Source organism: Henckelia pumila, chromosome 4, assembly GCF_033568475.1.
Source record: "Henckelia pumila isolate YLH828 chromosome 4, ASM3356847v2, whole genome shotgun sequence".
NCBI lineage: Eukaryota > Viridiplantae > Streptophyta > Magnoliopsida > Lamiales > Gesneriaceae > Henckelia > Henckelia pumila.
In genome coordinates this window covers 230,557,497-230,580,613 of record NC_133123.1, presented here as the reverse complement: position 1 = coordinate 230,580,613, position 23,117 = coordinate 230,557,497, and the positions used below count along the sequence as shown (strand labels likewise).

Here is a 23,117-nt window from a genome sequence, read left to right as displayed (position 1 = left end):
ATTGTCCGTGCAACCTCTTGGCATCGGCGATCACTCCCCGCCTCCTCAGCCCCATGCGTCACAACATGTGTTCAACTATCACAGTGACCTAGCACAAGACTTACGTATCCAACCATCCACATAGTTTTAGGGTGAGCGCCCTACTACAGGATAACTCTAGAAACAGGCTCAATATGCTCATGAATGTAACATACAGTCATGACATGTTGTATCATATAAATCATGCAATCACATAATATATTCAAACACATAATACATGCATACTCAATCTGGATATCTCGAATAATACCACTGTACCTCATAAACTAGGCAAGCTAGACCATCACTATGTCCAAACCTATTGTCTACACTATAATGCAAAGTACTCATGCATTATAACCTTATTCTAAAAGCCTTAACTACGCTATAGCATACTCCATGTTTACTATAAGGAGCCAGAGCTATACATGCGTCCGTCTTCAGCCCGCTGATGACGACTGCCCCAGAACTTGGGTACCTCTTCGCTGCAAGCCCGGAACGCCTTGCCAATCTCTGGACCAAGCCTAGGAAGGCTGGAATCACTCCTAAACACCTAGAAAACACCAAAAACGAGAGAAAAAGCTGAGATGGTGTGCCAAAATGTGATCCTCGGATGACCTATTTATAGGCGAATTTTGGACGGTCCGATCCTGCCTTTGGACGCTCCGAACTGCTAGGTGTCTGTTCAACCTTGACACCTCATCAGCTGCATGGCCTAATTGAGTTCTGACAGTCCGATCTGTGTTCGGACGGTCCGATCTGGGTTCGGACGGTCCAATCTCTCCGTAGCCTCCGATCCTTGGTCATGCCTCCGAAGTGGTTCGGATCCTCCGATCCTTGTTCGGATGGTCCGAACTTACCTTGACCCGATTTTTTTTATAAATTGTCCAAATAAATTCCAAATTAAGCACTTAATCCATGTTTAACCATTTTTACGTAATTAATCTTGTAAAATGGAGCCGAGCTACTACAGTTTTCTAGTGAATATCCTCACTGAGTGAAAGAGAGGGTGAAATAGAAGTTATTACATTCTTCGAACTTCCAGAAACAATATTGTGTTGATTTATCTTTTAATTCTGCACTTACAAGACATATTTGAATTGTTTTATTCTGCCAGTCAGGTTTTATTATGCACACTTTTGTTAGTCAAACTGATATTGACACTTGAGAATTGAAAGTTCGGTTGCTAACCCGACTAAATTTATTTTTTATAAAAAGAAATTGTTGTGAGTGTTATTCAACCTACTTCTAAATATTCATCGATCCTACTAGACTTGATTACCACATATAAGTCTCAATAAAGATCACATATCCGGTATTTTCACAACGACATTAACCATATCAAATATTGAGAAAGTAATATATACGATCGGACAACTAGGGGTGCAAACGAACTGAGCCTGTTTGTGAGCTTTACGAGTCTGCTCGATAAATATTTGATTCGTATTCGAGCTTATCGAACTCGAGCCGAATTCGAACATTTTCGAACTTTTTTTCAAGCCGAACTCGAGCCAAAATTACTCTGTTCGATAGTTCGCAAATAGTTCGTGAGCTTTAATATTTAATTAATACTAGTATCCATGCACACGCTTCGCGTGTGATATAATATATAATCCTATGTATTTACATATATATATATATATATATATTATCGTGATTTATTTCTCACTATTAAAAAATAGGTGGTTAAAAAAATAACATGAGAAAAATGTGAGAAAGTGGGGTAGTTATATGTTTGTGGGGGTAATTTGGTACAACCATTAAAATGACAAAAAACGGTTATTCTAGCACCCTCATGCATTATAATATAGAATAGATAGAATAGATAATATAATTATATAATAAATATATATACATTTTGAACTTTTCAAACATTTCGAGGTTTTCGAACCATAATATCCGAGCAATCGATCCGAACTCGAACTTCATTTTGAACCGAACTCGAGCCAAAATATTTAAAATTATCGAGCTACGAATGAGCTCGAAAGTTCAAATATACTCTTATCGAGCCGAATTCGAGTCTTAAAATTTTATCACGGCTCGATTCAATTCATTTGGACTTTACGAACAATCACGACTTCAAGTGATGTATGAAACATTGGGAATAATTCAAATTTCCCTTTTATATATAATTTTCACTTGTTGGGTCAAAATTAAAGTTTTTATTTTTGGAATCAATTTTTAGTGTCAATGAATTTTATTATTTTATTTTAGTTAAATACCTTAGCTTCCAATTACAACTCCGCTCAGTTGAAAACCTCTAGGGCTGCTCGATCAATCGACCTCCGCTCTCCTCCGGCAACAGGTTTGCTGATTCCTTCTTCTTCTGTGTGAGGAATTTGCTCCGACTAGTTATTCTGTGTTCGAATCAATGGGTTGCTTTGTTGTTCTCTTTACGAAAGCTTAAAGTATATATATATATATTGTAAGAAAAAAGTGAAGGTGAAGATGCAAAGTTGCAACGATTGCAGTAATTTTTCCAGATAATTTAATGTAGCTAAAATCTCATGAATAATTTCTCTTGGTTAGTTCCTTGATTTTCCATTTCTTGTGAAATCGCAGAAAAATTGGAGTAGAAGCAACGGAAAAATCGGATGTCAAGGTTTCATGTTGGCGGAAAAGTGGTGGATACTGTTGATTTGCTGCGAAGAAGGCATTGGGCGTGGCGATTGGATTTGTGGCCGTTTGCAGTTCTTTATGGGTTGTGGCCGTTAGCTGTGGTCCCGAGCTTGGATTTTGGGGATGCTTCAATAGTTTTGGGCTGCATTGGAGCATCTCATATTCTTGTATTCTTGTTCACTGGTTGGTCTGTGGATTTCAAATGTTTTGTTCAGTACTCTAAGGTACGTTTTGTGCGATCCAACATATTTTTGCTCGGTCTACTGACATTCTCCTGTTTAGCTCTCTTGTAAATTGTTCCTGTCACTAGATTTTGTTTCATCCATTAGAGAGAAGTGTGGAGAGTTGGCAAGTGCTTTCTCTGGGAAATAAATGGTTTCTTGTGGTGGTTTGTTCTAAAATACTTTTTATTCTCAAATGTTATTGATTGTAATTGTTTGGGGAGAGTGGAATAATGGGGGAGAGGTCAGATTATGAAAAGAAGTTTTTATTTGTGCTGACTGACATGCTACTGTAGTTAGTGGGTCAGGTTTATAGGATTACTGTATGTCCAGTATATTCACATATTCAAAATATCTAGATATGATATCTTTCCGTGACAGTTGTGAATCTGAAAGTTCTAACAAACTCGAATGCAATTCCTAATTGGGGAAGTTCTGCTGGTTACTGATAGGACTCAGCTGTATATTTATATACTGCATGAATCTCAAATTTATATAAGTTTTGAAGTATATGAATGAACCTTGGTTGTATTCTTTGGTTTAGTTATATTTGGTTACGGTTGGCAAGAGATTAATATTAGGTATGTAATCCTCATTAACAATTAGAAAGGTACAGATGATCTGAAGTTGTTGTATCGTGCTTTAACTTTATGATTCAGTATGTTTGAATGGTAGGTATTATGACTGCTTCTGTGGCAGGTTAAGGACATTCATCATGCTGATGCTTGCAAAATTACTCCAACTAAATTTTCTGGCTCCAAAGAAGTGGTGACCCTTCACTTTCATAAGGTTGAACTCCATTCCTCATTCTCACAACAACTGTTTTGCATGCTCTTGCATGACTTGTGGCCATTTTCTATTTTAATATTTTCTCACCATGTTCCTCCTTATCACGTGCACTTTTCAATACAAAATATTTGATAATTCTTAAGCTATACGCTCTACATACCAGATCAATTACACCATTCTAATTGGTTTTTATTATAACTGATGTTTTTCTCACCTTACTTTGTAGAGGGACTGTATATTAAACAAATTTGTAGTTAAATGAGCTGGCAGCAAAATTCAATGTCTATGCATGCAAATAAAATGTTACGGCCGCGTGCTCATGCAAAATGAAGGCACTCACAATTTCCTTCTCTGACTTTCTAACACTTCATTTTATTCTGATCAAAGTTGAATATTTTGTATTAAATTAAGAAGCATTTGTTCAAAACTTCAATAAAAACAAAGAGAATCTTAACAGCATATAATTTAACTGTTTTGTGTTTTCTATTGTTGGGCAAATTTTTGAATGATAAACTTAGAGCCTAGAGTTTTGTGGTGCTTGTTAGCGGTGATAATTTTGTTTATTAAAATCTCTAATTGATTATTAAACTGTGAATGGTTATTGTAATGCGTTATTATCTTTCCTTTTTTTGTAAGCTTCGAAAAGAACCATGTGATGTGTCCACGAGAAGGGATCGTACTGTAATAAGTATGGCAAAACACTCATGCACACACGCACATGGTAGGTTTTAAATCAACTGTGTGCAGGGTTGACTATGTTGGAATACACAATAAGTATCTCCAGTCACATTAATTTTCTGTCTGTCTACATTATCATTACTGCAATTTACCTTCTAAAAATCAAAACTTCAACCTTGCCATCAGGTGGGTGTCTTGTTCATTGGTTTGTTTGTTCAACTTCAATGGTGATTTTTCTTTAGTAGTTACCTTCTATAGAAAATCAATAGTTGTGCATAAGTTTTATCGTCCTTTCACTAAAATCTGATCAATAAGTTATGTTCTTTAGCTGGCAGCTTCTTCTGCGTCCGTTGATATGGAAGAGATCTACTTTGATTTTAGGAAGCAGCGCTTTATTTACTCAAATGGGAAAAATACCTTTTCAAAACTTCCTTATCCTTCCAAGGAAACAATAGGATATTATCTAAAAAATACTGGCTATGGAACTGAAGCTAAAGTTTTGGCCGCCACTGACAAATGGGGAAGGAATGTGTAAGTTGCGTCCATTTATGTTGTTGGACTTGTTTTTTTCCCCTTTCAGAACTCATGTGTCAATATTTAGCGCACAATTTCTTCGTTGCTTCAATTCAATATGCTGGAATTTTTCATACTTTCAAGCAGTATGTTTGAGTGCTGTTGCCTTTTTTCTTACAATAGTAACAGACTGCTTGGATTTCAAAGAACTGTGTGCATGATGTTTCCAATTTTAGATTTTATTTGCTAAAGAGTTTACTGTGAAACCATTCATGTGGTTATGGATGGCATCTCACAGTGCATGGCCAATTGCAGCTTCAGCTTTATCCTGCACGGATATGAACATATTATCATCTGATTACCGATATGGATATAATGAGTATGACAATATCTAAAATTTACATTGGATAGTGAACATCATGCCAATTTATTAATTTGTTAACTAGGTGTTATTACTTTGTATTAATTCTCCATGTAATTGACAGTGGTTTCTTGAGCTGGGATAGGAATCACATGCACATCGTTTATTTCTGTTCTTTTTTAATATATGCCCTGAAATGCAGTTTCGAATATCCTCAACCCACATTCCAGAAACTGATGAAGGAGCAATGCATGGAACCATTTTTTGTATTTCAGGTTTGTTATTATTTTTAAATTTAATTCGACATGGTACAATCTTGATTTCTTTGTTCTTTTGAGTTGTGCAATACTTCTATTTAAGTTTTAGTGTAAATATTACTATTTACTGAGTTATTTTCTAATATACGATGTCATTACTTGCATTTTTAGGTTTTCTGCGTGGGTCTATGGTGTTTAGATGAATATTGGTACTACAGTTTGTTCACTCTATTCATGCTGTTCATGTTTGAGTCAACAATGGCAAAAAGCCGTTTGAAGACCCTGACTGAGCTTAGACGAGTAAAAGTGGATAGTCAGATTTTGATGGTTTATCGGTGTGGGAAGTATGTCACTCAAATCAGACATTATTTTTCCCTTGTTATTTTACTATGCGGTATGTAAATGCTTGAACCTCCTTTACTTTTAATATTTAGGTGGGTTAAACTCTCTGGGACAGAACTGCTACCTGGGGATGTTGTGTCTATTGGGCGCTCAACTGGTACGAGTGGAGAAGACAAGTCTGTACCTGCAGACATGCTAATTTTAGCTGGAAGTGCTATTGTAAATGAAGCTATTCTAACTGGGGAGTCTACTCCCCAATGGAAGGTTAGGTTTTCTTTTGTCTCTATGATTTTTTTGCCTTATTTTAATTCTTAAAATTCCCAAACATATGTAACTATCTACAGCAGTTATAAGTTGATCAATATTTCTAAGTATTTTGCAATGGGACCTAGGGAGTTGGTGGAATTCACTCTTGAAAGGATTACTCCCCACCTTAAAATTGTTTAGACGGAACTAAATTTTTTTTCAAAATCCTGCTGTTGTTCTTAAGAGTGGCAGCTATGTGTTTGGTAAGACATTGGAGCCAGATGGGTGTCTAGGATCATGATGGCATATATTGTCCTTGTTTAGCTTTTACATTCTTTATTCACTTATTAAATGTTCATTTTCAAGAACCAATGTATACTTTTCAGGTTTCAGTAATGGGTAGAGGAATGGATGAGAGACTCTCAGCTAGACGAGATAAAGCACATGTTCTCTTTGGTGGCACAAAAATATTACAGCATACAGCAGACAAGGTTCCCCCCCACCCCAAAGAACACACCCTAACCCCTCCAAAAAAGAAAAAAAATATAAATATTGCTTGGCTTGCTGTTAACAATCCAGGAGCTTAACCTTTACAATTGGCTCTTTCTTTTTGTCTTCTCGAGTCAGACATTTCATTTGAAAGCCCCTGATGGTGGTTGCTTGGCAGTTGTTCTGAGAACTGGATTTGAAACAAGTCAAGGGAAGCTAATGCGTACAATATTATTTTCTACTGAGAGGGTAAGGATTTGAAATCGCATTGGTGCTTTCTGAGTGTTGTGAGCTGATCTATCATTTGTACATCCCTTGTGTTTATAATTATATGTGTTTTGTAGGTTACAGCGAATAGCTGGGAAAGTGGGCTCTTTATCTTGTTCTTAGTGGTATTTGCTTTGATAGCTGCTGGATATGTACTTAAAAAGGTAAAACAGATTCTTATAGATACCCTGTTCTACAAGAATATCACTGGTTGGATGATCACATGAAACTCTTGTATAGGGGCTTGAGGATCCAACAAGGAGTAGATACAAGCTTCTTCTGAGCTGTTCCTTAATTATTACTTCTGTGATCCCACCTGAACTGCCTATGGAGCTTTCAATTGCTGTTAATACTTCATTAATTGCACTAGCACGACTTGGGATATACTGCACAGAACCATTTAGAATCCCATTTGCTGGAAAGGTGAGAGTTTAATGTTTGATATTGTTTGAAATGAATTGTTAACACTCCTCTTTGACGAAGATGTGTATTTTGAAGTGATTGTTTTAATTGTCCAATTGAACTAATAAACTGAATGTTGGTCTTTTCCTTAGGAACAACATGTGTGTTTTATCCTTGTGGATGGGATGTTCCATTTGCTTTTCTAGAGTGTTAGTCTTCAGCATAGTTTGATGTTTCCCTTCTTCTGCAGGTTGATATGTGCTGTTTTGACAAGACTGGGACGCTAACATCTGATGACATGGTTAGGCAGCTCAAGGTCTAATGCGTCCACTTGTGTTTGATCCTATACTTATAAATATATATATACTTTGTATCTCCAGGAGTTTTCAGGAGTTGGTGGTTTAACAGACAGTGAAGACTTGATAACAGAAATGCCTAATGTGTCTGATCGCACTCTGGAAATACTAGCTTCTTGCCATGCTTTGGTATTTGTGGACAATAAGCTGGTATGATACTGTTTCTCGCTACTTTACTATCTTGTGATGTTACGATTGATATAATTATTATTGACTCATATATTATTGTGTTAAAGTGAAATTTACATTATTTGCCCTATAGTTCCAATCTTTAGTGTTAAATATATTCTTAACTTTTGTAAAAATATTCACAACTTTAATTATTTTCTACGAATGTATTGAGAGGGCAATAAAAGATTCGAGAGGAGGAAGAAAGTAGGGCTAGAAACTCCAGATAAGAGAGATTTTTCAGCTATAACCATCAAGGCATGGATAGAAAATGTTCCATTAAGTTAGTTTTTCGAACCCTCCCCGCCCATGGTTGCAAGATTACAGGAAAAATATGGTGTCCCTGTTTGCGAGGGGCTTCAAAGGAGTTTATTAATAACCATCATTTCTTTTTCGAGAAAGCAAGGTGTTTCTTAAGGGGACAAAGAAAGGGAAAAATCTGTTGGAACTTGGAAGAATTTTCTTTCTTGGTCTACTTTATTCTGGACAGCCAGCTATATTATATTTGTATGATCTCGTATTATTTATCCCTGGTTTAAAGAGTTTAAGTTGTCCTTGCCATCTTACTGAACCCTTGTATTGTATGATTACATTTTTCTTCACACTCGTATGCAGGTTGGTGATCCTCTTGAGAAGGCAGCACTGAAAGGAATTGAGTGGACCTACAAATCAGATGAAAAGGCCACTCCCAAAAAGTATTCTATGTTGTTTTAATTGATGAATGGTATTTGAAAAAAAGAATTACTTCCAACTTCCAAGGGCAAATAGCTCAAGCACCTATGTGAAAATCTAAAAAAACACACAACCACTTATATGAAGTTAATTCTCTTTTAAATCATCGTGTTTTCAAAAATCAGGCGTAAAACCCTTGCAAATGGGGTAAATGTGCCTGATTTAAAAAAAAACAAAGGGCTGTAGAAGAACTTTAATTTAACATTAGGGTTTTATGCTTTTCCGATATTTCACGAGGTGATAATTGCAATTTATTAAATTTTTTTGGGTTCCAATTCTTTATATTCGTTCTCTCTTTGGAATTTCTATGTGCATTTTTCAAGATTGCAAATGATCAGACATGCCTTGCTCTCTAGGAGTAGAATTTAACTTTGGATTTTCTTTGTTAAGAGGGCAAGATCTAAGTGTGTGTTAGTGGAAGCTGTCATCTTATTGCTCCAAATATTTTAGAACCTAGCAGTTGGAAAAAAATTGAGCACTTTGTTTAGATAGACATAAGAATCATTCATGATGTCTTTTCATGGCATCGAAATTATATCAAGGGTAATGGAACTCGGGATTCAAATTTTTTTGTCAAATATACTTTTCTGTGATGAGAAAAATTCTCTTTACAGTATCTGTGTTCTACCTAGGGGTGCAAACGAGTCGAGCCGAGTCGAGTATCATACTACTCGAGCTCAAGCTCGACTTGTATTTGTCTACTCGAACTCGATCGAGTAACTAATTTCATACTCGAACTCGACTCGTGTATATTTCGAGTTACTCGAGCTCGAGCTCGAAAAATAAATATATATATATAAATAAATATGAATAAATAAATAATATATAATATTATATGCATTATATTATATACATTTATATTATATTATATTTATATTTTGTTTCTTATAAAAAAAAATATATTATCGAGTAGCTCGAACACATATTTAATACTCGAGCTCGAGCTCGAGCTCGATTTATGTGAGCTACTCGAGCTCGAGCTCGGTCAAATCGATCTTGAGTCGAGTTTTGACCGAGCTGCTCACGAGTAGCTTGACTCGTTTGCGCCTCTAGTTTTACCTTGGTGTGTTGGAATTTCTTTGCTTTTCAGTGGTCATGTAATGAGATGCTTCTTTGGATTGAATGGAAATACGTTAGATACCAAGGCTTAACTGGACGATTGTTACCTCGTAGGATGTGAAATTTTATCAGATGTAATTATTGTATGTTGATTAAGTAACTCACGGTTCGAGAAAGTTCTGGCTTTTGGTTTTAATTAATGATGGAAGTGCAGATATTCCTTACTTTTATGTGCATCTTTATCAAAGGTCTTTTGATTTTATGCGCGTAGATTTTCTCTTGATAAATGTTTCATGCATGGGGAATGGATATGTGTTGCATGTGTGTTTCTCATGATTATAAAATTTGCAAAATTATTGCATGGATGCCTTTATCTACTTTCTGTAATTATCTGGTTTGGAAACATTACAGGGGTGGTGGCAACCCTGTCCAGATTGTACAAAGACACCACTTTGCATCTTATCTAAAAAGAATGGCAGTTGTTGTTCGTGTTCAGGAGCAGTTTTTTTCTTTTGTCAAGGTATGGAGCTACGTGCTGCTATTTCATTTGTTCAATCAAACATCATTAAAAGAAGTAGTGCACTATTTATATTTTATACTGACATTCAAAACGCAAGCGATTTGTTACATTTCTGTGAATTTGAACACATGTATTTTACGTCTTGAAAGAGCATAATTTTGAGTCTTGGACATTAATAATTTTACAGCTTTCAGAATAACCAATACATTTGGAGTTGAAATTTCCTCTCCCTGCATGAAATATCATATCCATATGCATGAGGTTGAGTTTTCACTTAGAAGGACTCGTGCAAAACGGGAAATTCTAAGGCAAAATGGAAGCATGTATAAGGGTATAGATGCTTTCCCATGTTGAAGACTTTCATCTCCATTACCAACCATCTAAACTTGGATGTGGCCATGTGGGCCATGGGGCAACATCTAATCAATTCCAAACCAATTAGTATTTGCTTATAATTTTATAATGCCCATTTGAATTAGAAGAAAACCGCTTGAGAAAATCGTTACTACATTTAGGTTCATGAAGCTGTTGAGCTAGATCTTTTCATTTATTGTTTTTTCCCCTCGTACGAGACATGGCAGCTGAACAACTCGGGATGAATGAAGTCCTTGAGCCTGATTTTAATCTGAGCACTACTTCTCTCTCTTAACTTTGACCTGTCAATTTTCCTTCCTATCCGCTGGTTGTTACTTATCTTTATTTAAATTTAATGCTGAGGGTTCTGAGATATGGTGTTATAACGGCTTCAAAACTGTTGGTTTAGTGCTTATAACCACACAAATCTTATTACAAAAGTAATCAGGTTCATGTTTATACCAATGTCTGAGGAAAGAATTTTATCTGAGATCTTGCTAAACTTTCTCAAGCTATATAAAACTTTTCTGGTGCGAATAAAATAGCCTAGCTAGCCTTTCCTCTGATATGTCTGTGTTTCCTTTGATAGCGTTTTATTCATTTGGAATAATGACTTTAAACAAGAAATGAACGAGGAAGAAATTCTCGATTTTTCACTCAAAAATTTAAATGGCGCTTTTACTCCTATTTTTCTCTTAGATCCAAACTTAAAGTTGTATGAAATTAATGAATTTTGTTTTTTTACTCAGATCCTGTATATATCTTTCGGTATACTTTATCTAAATAAAATTTAGATTCATCAAATAATTATATACTATTTGGCAACGTGCTATTCAGCTATTGTATGTGATTTTGATTGCAAAATACACTCCCTTTAATTTAGCCCCCAAACACATTGTCATGGGTGATTATCATTTTTTCAACTGTTACCATTCTTGGTTTGTTTATATACTTTTTATTAATAGAACATGTAACTAGAATATGTAAATTTTCAATCCAATGGCAATGTCAGGGTGCCCCTGAAACCATTCAAGAAAGACTTGTTGATGTGCCAGCATCATATGTTAAGACATACAAGAAACACACACGTCAAGGATCTCGTGTTTTGGCTTTGGCATACAAATCTCTTCCAGATATGACAGTAAGAATTCAGTTTTTGAAATTATCGTTGTATCTCTGAAAATAAGATTTGTTCTTGCTTGCAAATAAATGTTTCACCCTTACTGGGAACATCTACCTTCATGCATGGTTTCTCCACTTCTGAACTGGGCCATGTTTTATGGATAAAAACTGATCTATGGTAGTATGGTCTCCTTTGTATCGGGGTATTTTTGTGAGAACAAATTATGCATGAGCTCTGCCCTTTGTTAACAGCAGTCTTGTATGCCTGTTTTTTGTGCTAGCTTTGTGATGTCGGTGCATGCTCGATATTTGTTGTGTAGTGAGTGTCAGATTTGAAAGGATATGATGATCATTTTGGAATTTTTTTTTTTGTTTTGTTGACGAGTCAATGATAGTAGATGCATTGCAAGTATACACTACTGGGTTTTATTATTGTTTTCTTGCAAAAGAATCCAAGTGACTGATGGTGCCTGAACCATCCACGTCATTTATGCCATTTAGCTAAGGTACCGTTTGGTAGGTATGATGAAATAAATGTACATGGATAAGTAATAGAATGTAATAAAAAAAATAAAAAATGATAGTTAATATAGTATTTGATTTGATTGATGAATTATAGTTGATTTGATTTGATTTGATTGATTAAATTTTATATAAAAATGATAAATTATCATTTTGTCCTTTTAAGAATAAATAAAATATGAATAATATTATATATGAGGGGTAATATAGTAATTTATATTCAATGATTTGATTGATGTAAGATAAATAATTAATGATTTGATTGATATAAAATAAATAATTAATAAATGGATAAATAATATGACGAGAAGAACGCGAGATTGGATAAGATGAGTTATACACAGATTAATAATATATGCTACCAAACGGAGCCTAAGACTTTTCTATCACTTTCTAAGCTTGAAATTGTTGAGGCACCAAAGCTTTTTTCTTCCCTCTCCTTGTATGGAAATAACCATACGCATAAGTGCCTCAAAAAAAAAAAAAAATCCCATACGCACAAGCGTAGGTTAATAGTGTTTATACTATATGGTTTAAAGGAATGGAGTCAAAAATTGGATTGTATTTATCTATGCTAGAGTAATTCTGGATTGTTTCAATCTAGAAAAGAATGCAATGTGGGTGTTCTTCTCGGGATAATTTCTTGTTATCTGCAATAAGAGAGGCATTTCTTGTTTGCCACCGTAAATTAGTTTATTATGTGGATAATTAGTTTATTATTGAATCTTTTTTGTTTCTCATTAAAATAAGACATGTATAAACATATATATATATATATATATATATATATATATATATATATTTTGTTCTAACTGACCATTGATGTCCCCTTACCGAAAACCCGAATAACAACTGCGGTAATTCCTGTCATGCTCATTGCTGATGCAAGGCGTTGAACACACATGGAATTTATTTGCAAACAGAAATGATAGTTGAAACATGGATTTCTAAATTTTATCTTCCTGAGAAATTGTTAATTTATGTACATATGTTCAAACTGAACCAGTGTTGTAAATGGCGGGAGGCGGTGGCAAGGGCGGTCCGTGACCGCCTACTGCCTCGGTCGCCTAGGCAGTTGAATGTTTTTTAGCAATTTTTTATAAGTAATCATATATAGTCATGCAATGTAATAAAAAAATAATTATAATTTTTTATGTAAGATGTGTAATTAAATAATCTTTATGCATAAAAAAACTTCATAATATAATACCATCTATACAAGGGCAAATAAATATATAAATGCAAACTAGCAAGATAATTAATAAAGATTCATCATCATATTAATACTAACAAAATAATATAATTACTTTTAGCAAAAAATAAGTTTAAAATTCAAAGTTTCAATCCACTATGGTACTATGGCAATAAGTATTAGACTAAACATAACTACTCTTCTAAATCATCTACATATGCACCATCAACAACATTCATATTCCTCTCATCACCGGACTCAAAATCAACATCTTCTTCCTTCTCCTCCTCCGATGTATCTAAATTCTCATTAAGTTCGTTAATGGGGATGTTCCTTGCACTCCTCCTTGGTTGTAGCACATCTTTTAAAATAACTAGGGTTTTAAAATTTGTAGACTTTGACTGGGTTTTTAAAATTAATTGACTTTGACTAGAATTTTAAATTTAGTCGACTCTGACCTTTGACTGGAATTTAAAATTTGTCACCTGCCCGAGTGCCCGCCACCGAGGCCTTGACCACCTTGATGCCTGCCTCGCCCGCCGGACAGCTTGGGGCCTCTTGATGCCAAGGCGCTCCTCGACCGCCATTTAGAACACTGAACTGAAAAGAACAAATTAATATTAGCAGAACACAGAGCTCAGTAACTTTGAGTGGGACAAGCTATGTAAATGGAATAAAATGTGTAAGCGGAACAAAACAAGTCATGAAAAAAAGGATTAACTTGCGGAACTAAGCTTTCTACTTCAAAAACGGCCAAGGCAAAATCTGAACAAAATGCAATGGAATTGGCTAATCTAAAGATGTTATATAATCTATCTGTCACATCCCTAAAAACAAGTCCCTACTCTTGGTCTTTTGCTAACTTAATTGAAATGAAAATGTTTCAAGGCAGAGGGCTACTTGTTAGCTTAGCCATCACAAATATTAACTTGTTATACAAAAAAATGGTGAAAACATTACATTGCATAATTTTGGAGAGACAACTGATTATAATTTTAAACCTCTAACTTAATCGGAACAAAGCATAGAATGAAATGGACAGAGTATATATACAAACTTAAGTAATTGTGGTTTACTTTTCTTGCGTGAATGACATCACTAGTACTTATTTCACATTATGCCCATCGAGAGGGCTTAATAATATGCTAACTCCATTTCTATGTGTCACACTTGTGCATATGTTTTTTTTCCCTTTTGGATAAGAAGCGGTGATCTATTAGTATTGAAATTAATAATTACAAAAAGCGAGCAAGAAGTCCACCGCAGACAAAAGGGTGGACAAAAGCCCTATCACATCAACAACAAATAAACCTCCAATCCCTCACAATATCCGAGATCGAATGGTTCCTAAACTCTAAGCTCTTCCTTATCCAAGTTGATATATGAATCTTGATCTTGTCCTAGCCCTCATCAGCTGATTCTTCAATACCTTCGAAGATTCTCTTGTTACGTTCCCAACCGCAAATATAATGCACTGCTATTGTCCACAGAATTCTCCCTCTCTTTCCCAAAAGTCGACCAAGATCCGAAGCGAGATCTTGTGTGGATCTTGGTGCTACCCACACTAATCCCATTTCCCCCAAAGCTCTGGCCCATGAAGATGTCGTGTAAGGGCAAAAAAGAAGCACGTGATTCTGAGTTTGTCTCTTTCCGGCAAAGGACACTCCGTTCAGTGAGAGAGCACAAGATGACCACCTCTTTTGCATGGAATCGCAAGTCGGTAACTTACCCAAAACAGCAGTTCAGGAGAATACTTGAATCTTTGGTGGAATCCAAACTTTCCAAATAGAATGGAAAAGCGGAAAGAAAGGAAACCTACTAATCGAAAATAAAGAAAGATTCATTAAAAGATTTCACTCAGAATAGACCATTACGAGTCCCCACTCCACACTCTGATATCATCCCTTCCTTCACTCAACCTGACCCTCTCTAAAGCTCCCAAGAGAACACTCAACTCGTCAACTTCTACATCCCTCATTGGCAGCCTACGGAAATACAAGTTTCACAATAAAGAAGAAGAGGACAAATTAACGACTGAGCAAAATGAGAAATCGGCACCTTATGAATCTGAAACAAGGAAATAAATCCTGAAAAGACGAATCCCCCCACCACCTGTCCTCCTAAAACCTAACTCTTGTACCCCCATCTAACCATTGTCCTCACTATTTGATGAAAAGCCGTGTAAGTTCTAGATATATACTTCCAAGGACTTCTATATATACCATTCCTTGCTAACCCTGCATCCCAACCGTTCTCATGTAACCTACTCACTATTACTTTCTTCCATACCGACGACTCCACCGCAAACCTCCACCACTTTTTCTCCAGAAGAGCCCTATTTCTAAGGCCAATGTTCCCGATACCGAGTCCTCTATCTTTTGGTCTACATACTTGATCCCATGCCACCAAATGGCAATGCGAATATCCGCCATGGATCCAAAATAGGTATTAACTTGCCATCAGGAATCAGAATGTTATTAGTCGTCGTTTAGTTTATATATCATACAGGGAGCCACAACACTCTTCATGTTACTTGAATCCTAGTTAAGTATAACACATGCTTATGATATGCTCAAAATATTTGCAAAAGTATTTTCTTTGTCAGAACAAAGTTTCATTGTTGCTATCATAAGACCATTTCAACAAGAAGTTGGAATGATGCAAGTGCGTAGCTTGAAAACTGAGTTACTAGCTATTACCTCTCTACCACTTATGCCTTACAACTTTGCTTATTCTGCTGCTTTTTTACACTGTAGTAGTCTAATGGATACGGAGTTTGACTTGAAACCTTATTAGAAACAAGACCTCATATTTATACAAGAACAGTCTCATGATTACTAGGAATAAAATCGCTGAATTTTAGGAATAAAATTCGCATTTCAGTGAAGTTCTTTAATTTAAAATTCATCAGAAAATCCTAAAGGATCTTGTCTTATGCTTGTCGTTGCTTATAAAATATTCAGTAATGCTGACAAGCTGCGTCATATGAGTAGTCCAGGACTCCTGATGTGCCATCATCAAGGCTGGAATTCATGTTTAGTGGATCACTAGTCTCTATCATTTTTTTACTCGGTTCTCGTCTTTTTCGGTTCACTTTGTCTCTACAGATTCTTGTCTTGGCCGTTTGAGTGTCTTTGTTGCCAAGCTTCTCTTCTACCATTCAACTTCGTCTTTTTAACCATTTCAATAATTTTACTAGTCAACTGATTGTGTTCATGTAACGCTAATTTCTGGGTTCCTTGCACGACCATTTTGTGTTTGATGGCTCGTGAGTTAATTTGATACCGTTCTCTCTTGTTATGCAATTTTGATTTAAAATTTCTTCTCAGACCAGTTATCTTTAGGAACGCAAATATAATGCAATAGATTTTATTAATCCTTCTGGGAATAGTTTGTATAATTTTCTACTCATAAAGTTAAAGGTGGGTGTTTTGTAAGTTGTGGATGCTTGAGAATTTGTTTTGTGAAAGTTTCTATATTCTGTTTGACAAAAATACTTTCAGAAATTAATATGATTATCGATTTACGGGTGCCAAAATATTTGAAAATTTTAACGTCCATAGTTACATTTCAACTACTCAAGCATTGCCCCAAACTCCCAATTAGATTCTCCTTCCCATTTTTTATTGTCACTTTGCAAAACTAACAGAGAACCAAAAAATTTATTCTCGAGGTACCGTGGCTTCTGAAAATTTGTTGCCATGCTCACATTCAGTGTTAAAAGTAGGTTTAATTAACATGATTTTATTGCATATAATTTCTTTGAGTTAATATACATCACAATTCATGTTAAATTAGCAAATTTAAGCCTTATCACATGTTATTGACTCACGCTAGATTCCTTGTGAAAAATGATTTAAGAAATTTGAAAAATTTGTATAATATAATAACTGCAGATCAGCTGTTGCTTAGCTTTTAAATATACCAAGTGAATCTAAGTGCGTGACTTTCAAAAGCAATTTGCTCCAAGTGTAGCTACAAAAGAAAGTGAACGAGAATATAGATATATTGCATGTCCATCCGTAAATGATTCGTGAGCAATTTTCTGAAGCAGGTCCATGTAAGGAAGAGGAAGCAAGGAATAAAAGATTTGAACAAAATTAAGCAATTATAAAATTTATTGCTTACAAATGATGAGTAGATTTTGGGAAGGACACAAGGAGACAATTCATATTGGAGAAAATTAAGAATGAGTTGAACTTTGGAGACAATTAGAAAAATGATTCCACGAAGGAACTCGGTTTAGTTCATAACTGATTACTGGTTGGGTTTTCTATTAAATCTTTGTAATTTTTAATGGGTTAGTGTATTTTTATCCAATTTTAGATTTTATATTTATTAGTGAAAAATATGAGAAAAATATATTTTATTGCTACAATTCAATTAAAAATCTTTGAAATTTTGATTGGGTGGTTGAATTCGTATCCAATTTTACATTTATATGTTTGTAAATGAAATTAGGAAAACAAATAGATTTATTGCTTTCATGGTTCAATGGCTTACCAATTGTCTGTAACCACTGCATTTTCAATTCTCAAATGACTTATATATACAGATACATTCTATCAAAAGTTGAATATTGCAGTCACTTTCCTAAAGTATATATTCTTGCATTTTATTCTCAAAGCTAGGAATTGGTTCTGTATTCAATATCTATAGAAGGCTTCCAAGTACAGTTCCTGTGCATTTGTCTAATAATATAAGTGCTAAATTATATTCATTCCTTTTCACACTACAGTCTTCACATGTGTAAGTTGCTTGGTTGTGGTATTTTCGTATTGTATGTGCTCAATATTTCCCCACAATGGTTATATTGGTTATTTCTTATTTAAGTTATTGCTAAATACTTGTTTGAAGGTTAGTGAAGCAAGAAGCTTGGAACGAGACATGGTAGAAAGTGATCTCACCTTTGCGGGGTTTGCGGTAATCATTGTCATTATACCCTATCATATGTATCATCCCAACAAATTGTCCCCAAAAGAAAAAAATATTCATTTGTATATGACATGTTTTCTGCATAAACTCTTAGGAAACTTCATTACTTGGTTCTTCACTTTTTTGTGGATGTTTTTGTTTAATGTTTTTTGTTTGTCTGTGTGACGCCTTCTTTTGCAAATCAGGTTTTTAATTGCCCCATCCGTGGAGACTCAGCCTCAGTGCTGTCTGAATTAAAAAGTTCTTCACATGATTTGGTGAGCAGTTTTGTTTTGTTTCTGATACCAACTGCTGACAAGTTGTATTTCAACTGTTCTTGATTCAATTGACACTTGAATGTCAGTTTCATGATGATGGCGAGCATGCAATTTGTCTGGGCAGCATAAGCTTTGATGAAATTTTACCTGATGCCAGTTTGCTGGAATGTGTATATGGGAAATTACATCTCATGTGCTTCTCTTGTATGCCAAATCAACCCCAACAAATCCATAACTGCACTTACATTTTTTCTCATGCATCAATCTAATGGCCTCTACTTGAAAAATGTCAGTGAAAAATCTGCTGCAAACCATTCCAATTACTGTAAATTGTGGAGGCTTGATTTAATAACCATGCTTATTATGGAAGGCCAATGACCCTGGAATTGCTTGTTTCCTTCAAGTCAGTTGTAGTCCTACTAATTGTGGCAAAATTGGGCCACAGGATTGAGGGCGAAGATTCATACTTGGGAAGGGAAATGAAATAAAAAAATAGGAAAACCAAAAAACAAAACAAATGAGTTCATTCTTCTGAAAATAATACTTGACGATAAAAGGTCACAAGTGAGCCTGCTAAGGATTTTGTTTTTCTGAACTTACTTTGGCTGATCTATTTCCATCCACATATACTAGGCGATAGCACCAATTAGAATTTGTTTGTGTTTTTTAATAATTTATTTTTCAGGTGATGATTACTGGAGACCAAGCTTTGACAGCTTGCCATGTTGCTGGACAAGTTAATATTATCTCAAAACCAGCCCTAATTCTTGGCCGCGTAAAAAGTAATGAAGGATATGAATGGGTTTCTCCAGATGAGTCGCACATTGTTACATACAGGCAAGAATACTTTTTTATGCGAAGAATTTCAAGCTTGCTTGGATCTGATTCTTTTTATTCCCCTGTTGTGTTTCAATTCCATTTTAGCTTGGATTGACTAGCTAAAGTTCTTCTCTTATTGATGCTTGTGTCTTTTGTTATGTGGTTGTAATCTCATACTTCTGACAATGTTTAGAGGTTTGCACATTTGCTCCCCTTTTTGTCCACTGTTTCAATCGTGTTTCTTCTCGAACTCTTTTAACAGGGAGAATGAGGTTGAAGCTCTATCTGAGGTGCATGATCTTTGCATTGGCGGTGACTGCATTGAAATGCTGGAGCAAACTTCTGCAATCTTGAAAGTTATTCCATATGTTAAGGTAGCTACTCATGGCACCCACATCAAACATCTCTCTCCCTCTCTCCTTTGTTTTTGGCTTGAACTTTGTTTCACATGCATCAGGTGTTTGCCCGGGTGGCTCCTGAGCAAAAGGAACTCATCATTACCACTTTTAGATCAGTAGGAAGGGTTACCCTGATGTGTGGTGATGGAACCAATGATGTTGGAGCACTGAAGCAGGTATTAAATGATAAGAAGTCGTGTGAATGAATAAAACTTTGTCCGTGTAAGTTCTATGATTGCTAACACTCAGTGGTCATTGCTTTCTTGAGGAAATCGTAGGCATTCACGAGCAATGACTTGTTTGAGTGCACTAAGAAAAGTCTAAGAATACTTGTCATCTACAATAATGCCATTAGCTTGAAGAGAAGTTTACTTTGTCACTGATTTCTTAACCACATGTTTTTGATCTCATGGCCAAGGGCATATCTTTGTTTGATTCTCTGCAGCAGGAATTTTCAGCTTATTTTTGTTTCTTAGTTTTGGGGCCCTAGATAAATTCATGATGTAGATCTACTTTAAACTGTAGTAAGTACAAAAAACGATAGGTTGAGAACAGTTATTATTATTATTATTTTTTCTGTTTGATGCAATTGTTGGCACAGAGCAAGGTTGGTTGAATAGATTTAAAGTATCCACTAATAGCTATAGATAATTAAGTCAAAAGATACAACAGGAAACTTGCTCCAAGTTTCTTTCAAGAATGTCTTCTCTGAATAATCTTTCTCCTAGTTTGTAGGTATTACATTTTATTCTCTGTTGCCTACTCTGTATGCACGATAGCAGTCTAAGATAGTGTTTGGAAATGCTTATTTAATGTATTACGACATGGTGATGTTTCCCTTCAAGCTGAATTAAGCTTGGCCTTCTAGAATACCAGAGAAATGAAAACAAATTTGACGTATTAAGTAATATCTGCTATCGCTTGTGCAGTATTAATGAGAATTACTTGTTTTTCACAGGCACACGTGGGAGTGGCTCTACTTAATGCAGTACCTCCGACTCAAAAGGACAAATCTGCTTCTGAAGCATCATCTAAAAATGAAATTGCTAAGTCCGACAAATCAAAAAAATCCAAGTCCAACATTGAAAATGGAGAAAATACTTCAAAGAGCAGGGCAATATCGAAGTTGGAACCAACCGGAAACCAAGCTGCTAATCGGCATCTGACAGCTGCAGAGATTCAGCGGAAAAAGTTGAAGAAACTAATGAACGAGCTAAATGAAGAAGGTGATGGTCGATCAGCCCCTGTTGTTAAGCTTGGGGATGCCTCAATGGCATCACCTTTTACTGCAAAGCATGCTTCAGTTGCCCCTACCACCGACATAATTCGCCAGGGTCGTAGTACTCTTGTCACTACCCTCCAAATGTTCAAGATACTCGGACTCAACTGCCTCGCTACTGCTTATGTCTTGAGTGTGATGTACTTGGATGGTGTGAAATTGGGTGATGTCCAAGCCACGATCAGTGGGGTCTTCACAGCCGCCTTTTTTCTCTTCATTTCGCATGCATCTCCGCTTCCTACCTTTCTGCTGAGCGCCCTCATCCTAATATCTTCTGCTACTATGTATTCCTCTCCCTCCTCGGGCAGTTTGCAGTTCACATTTTCTTCCTGATTTCATCAGTGAAAGAGGCAGAGAAGTACATGCCAGATGAATGTATCGAACCCGACGCAGCGTTCCATCCCAATCTCGTGAACACGGTTTCTTACATGGTGGGAATGATGTTGCAGGTCGCAACATTTGCTGTGAACTACATGGGCCATCCTTTCAACAAGAGTATATCTGAGAACAGGCCGTTTTTATATGCTCTTTCAGCCGCTGTTGTCTTCTTTGTAGTAATTGCCTCCGATTTATTCAGGGACTTGAACGATTGGTTAAAGTTAGTCCCTCTGCCAAAATCATTAAGAAATAAGCTGCTGATCTGGGCTTTTCTTGCATTTTTGGTTTGTTACACGTGGGAAAGGTTATTGAGATGGGCGTTCCCCGGTAAGATGCCGGCCTGGAGGAAAAAGCAACGGCAGGTTACAGCCATTGACAAAAAGAAGAACCTCTAAGTTAACACAACTTTGGAACGTTTGTGCAAGGGAAGTGGATACTAATGGCTCGTTTGACGATATCTCGCGCAAGTGGATTAATGTTGGTTTGTTTTTTTTAATCGTATGGCTGCAAATCTCGGGATGCTCCCCTATCTCATTCATGTATCGCGTGCTTCATTGGATTTCTTCGAGATTTATACTTATACACATAGGGCATGGGAACTTAGTCCTCAATTTTCCATTGATGGGGTTTGTTTTCTTGTAAACTATTCACCACCGAGTTTTTAGTTTTGGCTACTAAACTTAATCATGCCAAACTTCCCATTTTGACGGATATAGAAGAGAGTGTAAGCTGAGAAAATGCCGGATATGTTCATATTTGCTGTACTTTAACTCGAGCTTAGCTTCATTGTCAAAGTCTTTTTATTTTACCAGCATGAATTTTTTTAATTTAATTTTCTTTACCGGTAATATTTTACTATTTATTAAAACTAGCAAAAAGAACGTGCAATGCACGTTTACATCAATTAAATATATATGAATTAAAAACATATAGATAGTTAAAAAATTGAATATATGAAGCTTGTGTTATAAGAAAATTATATAGAACAATATGAATTGAATACAAAATATTTATACATCCACAAATCATACAATAAAAAAAGAGTAACAAAATAGAATAAATCAATAATTTAGATAGATATATAATGATAACTAATGATCATATTAATATGTATCAAACTATAATGTTCATAACTAACCAATAAAAAGAGTTTATCAAAAAAATTGAACATATTAAACTATCTTCTATCCTGTTAATTTTTTTTGTACATTTATATGGAAGAGACAAATAATTTATTTTTAATTATTCATAATTATTGGTTATTAGAAACTATTGGATATTGTACGACTGATTTTATTAATTTAATTTAATTTTTGATATATCATGATACTTGGTTTATTACCAATAAATTAGAATATTAATAAAAAAATTTGAACAAGTTTTTAGATTTTTTTCATGATTTCCAAATTGTATAATTTCAAATAATGAATATATAATATAATTAGGTGGTATTCTGCTAACTACAATTATGATGTCATTTTATGTACTCCATTTAATAAATTCTAAATTAAATTAACTATGTATTTTATTGGGTACAATTATGTTAGGACAATTATATCACTCAAATTAATATGATATAATAAATTATAAAATGTGAAAAATAAAATAAACTATTGAAAATATCACATTAACTTTAAGTTTAATTGTTTATTAATTTTTCCATTTTATCTATAGTTAATTATTTATCCATTAATAAAGTGGTATAATTTCAAATTACAAGTGAACATATGCACGTGGCTACAAAGTAATTGAAACAAACGTGTGATACTAATATGTCATATATCAACTCATTTTTTTATTAATAAATAGAAAATTTGTTACCAA

General features: G+C 35.1%; 1 pseudogene; it reads left to right on the top strand.

Annotated features, from left to right (window-relative positions):
• Window positions 1–2,251: 2,251 nt before the first annotated feature.
• LOC140860153 (probable manganese-transporting ATPase PDR2) lies at window positions 2,252–22,046 on the top strand (annotated as a pseudogene).
• The last annotated feature ends 1,071 nt before the right edge of the window (window positions 22,047–23,117 follow it).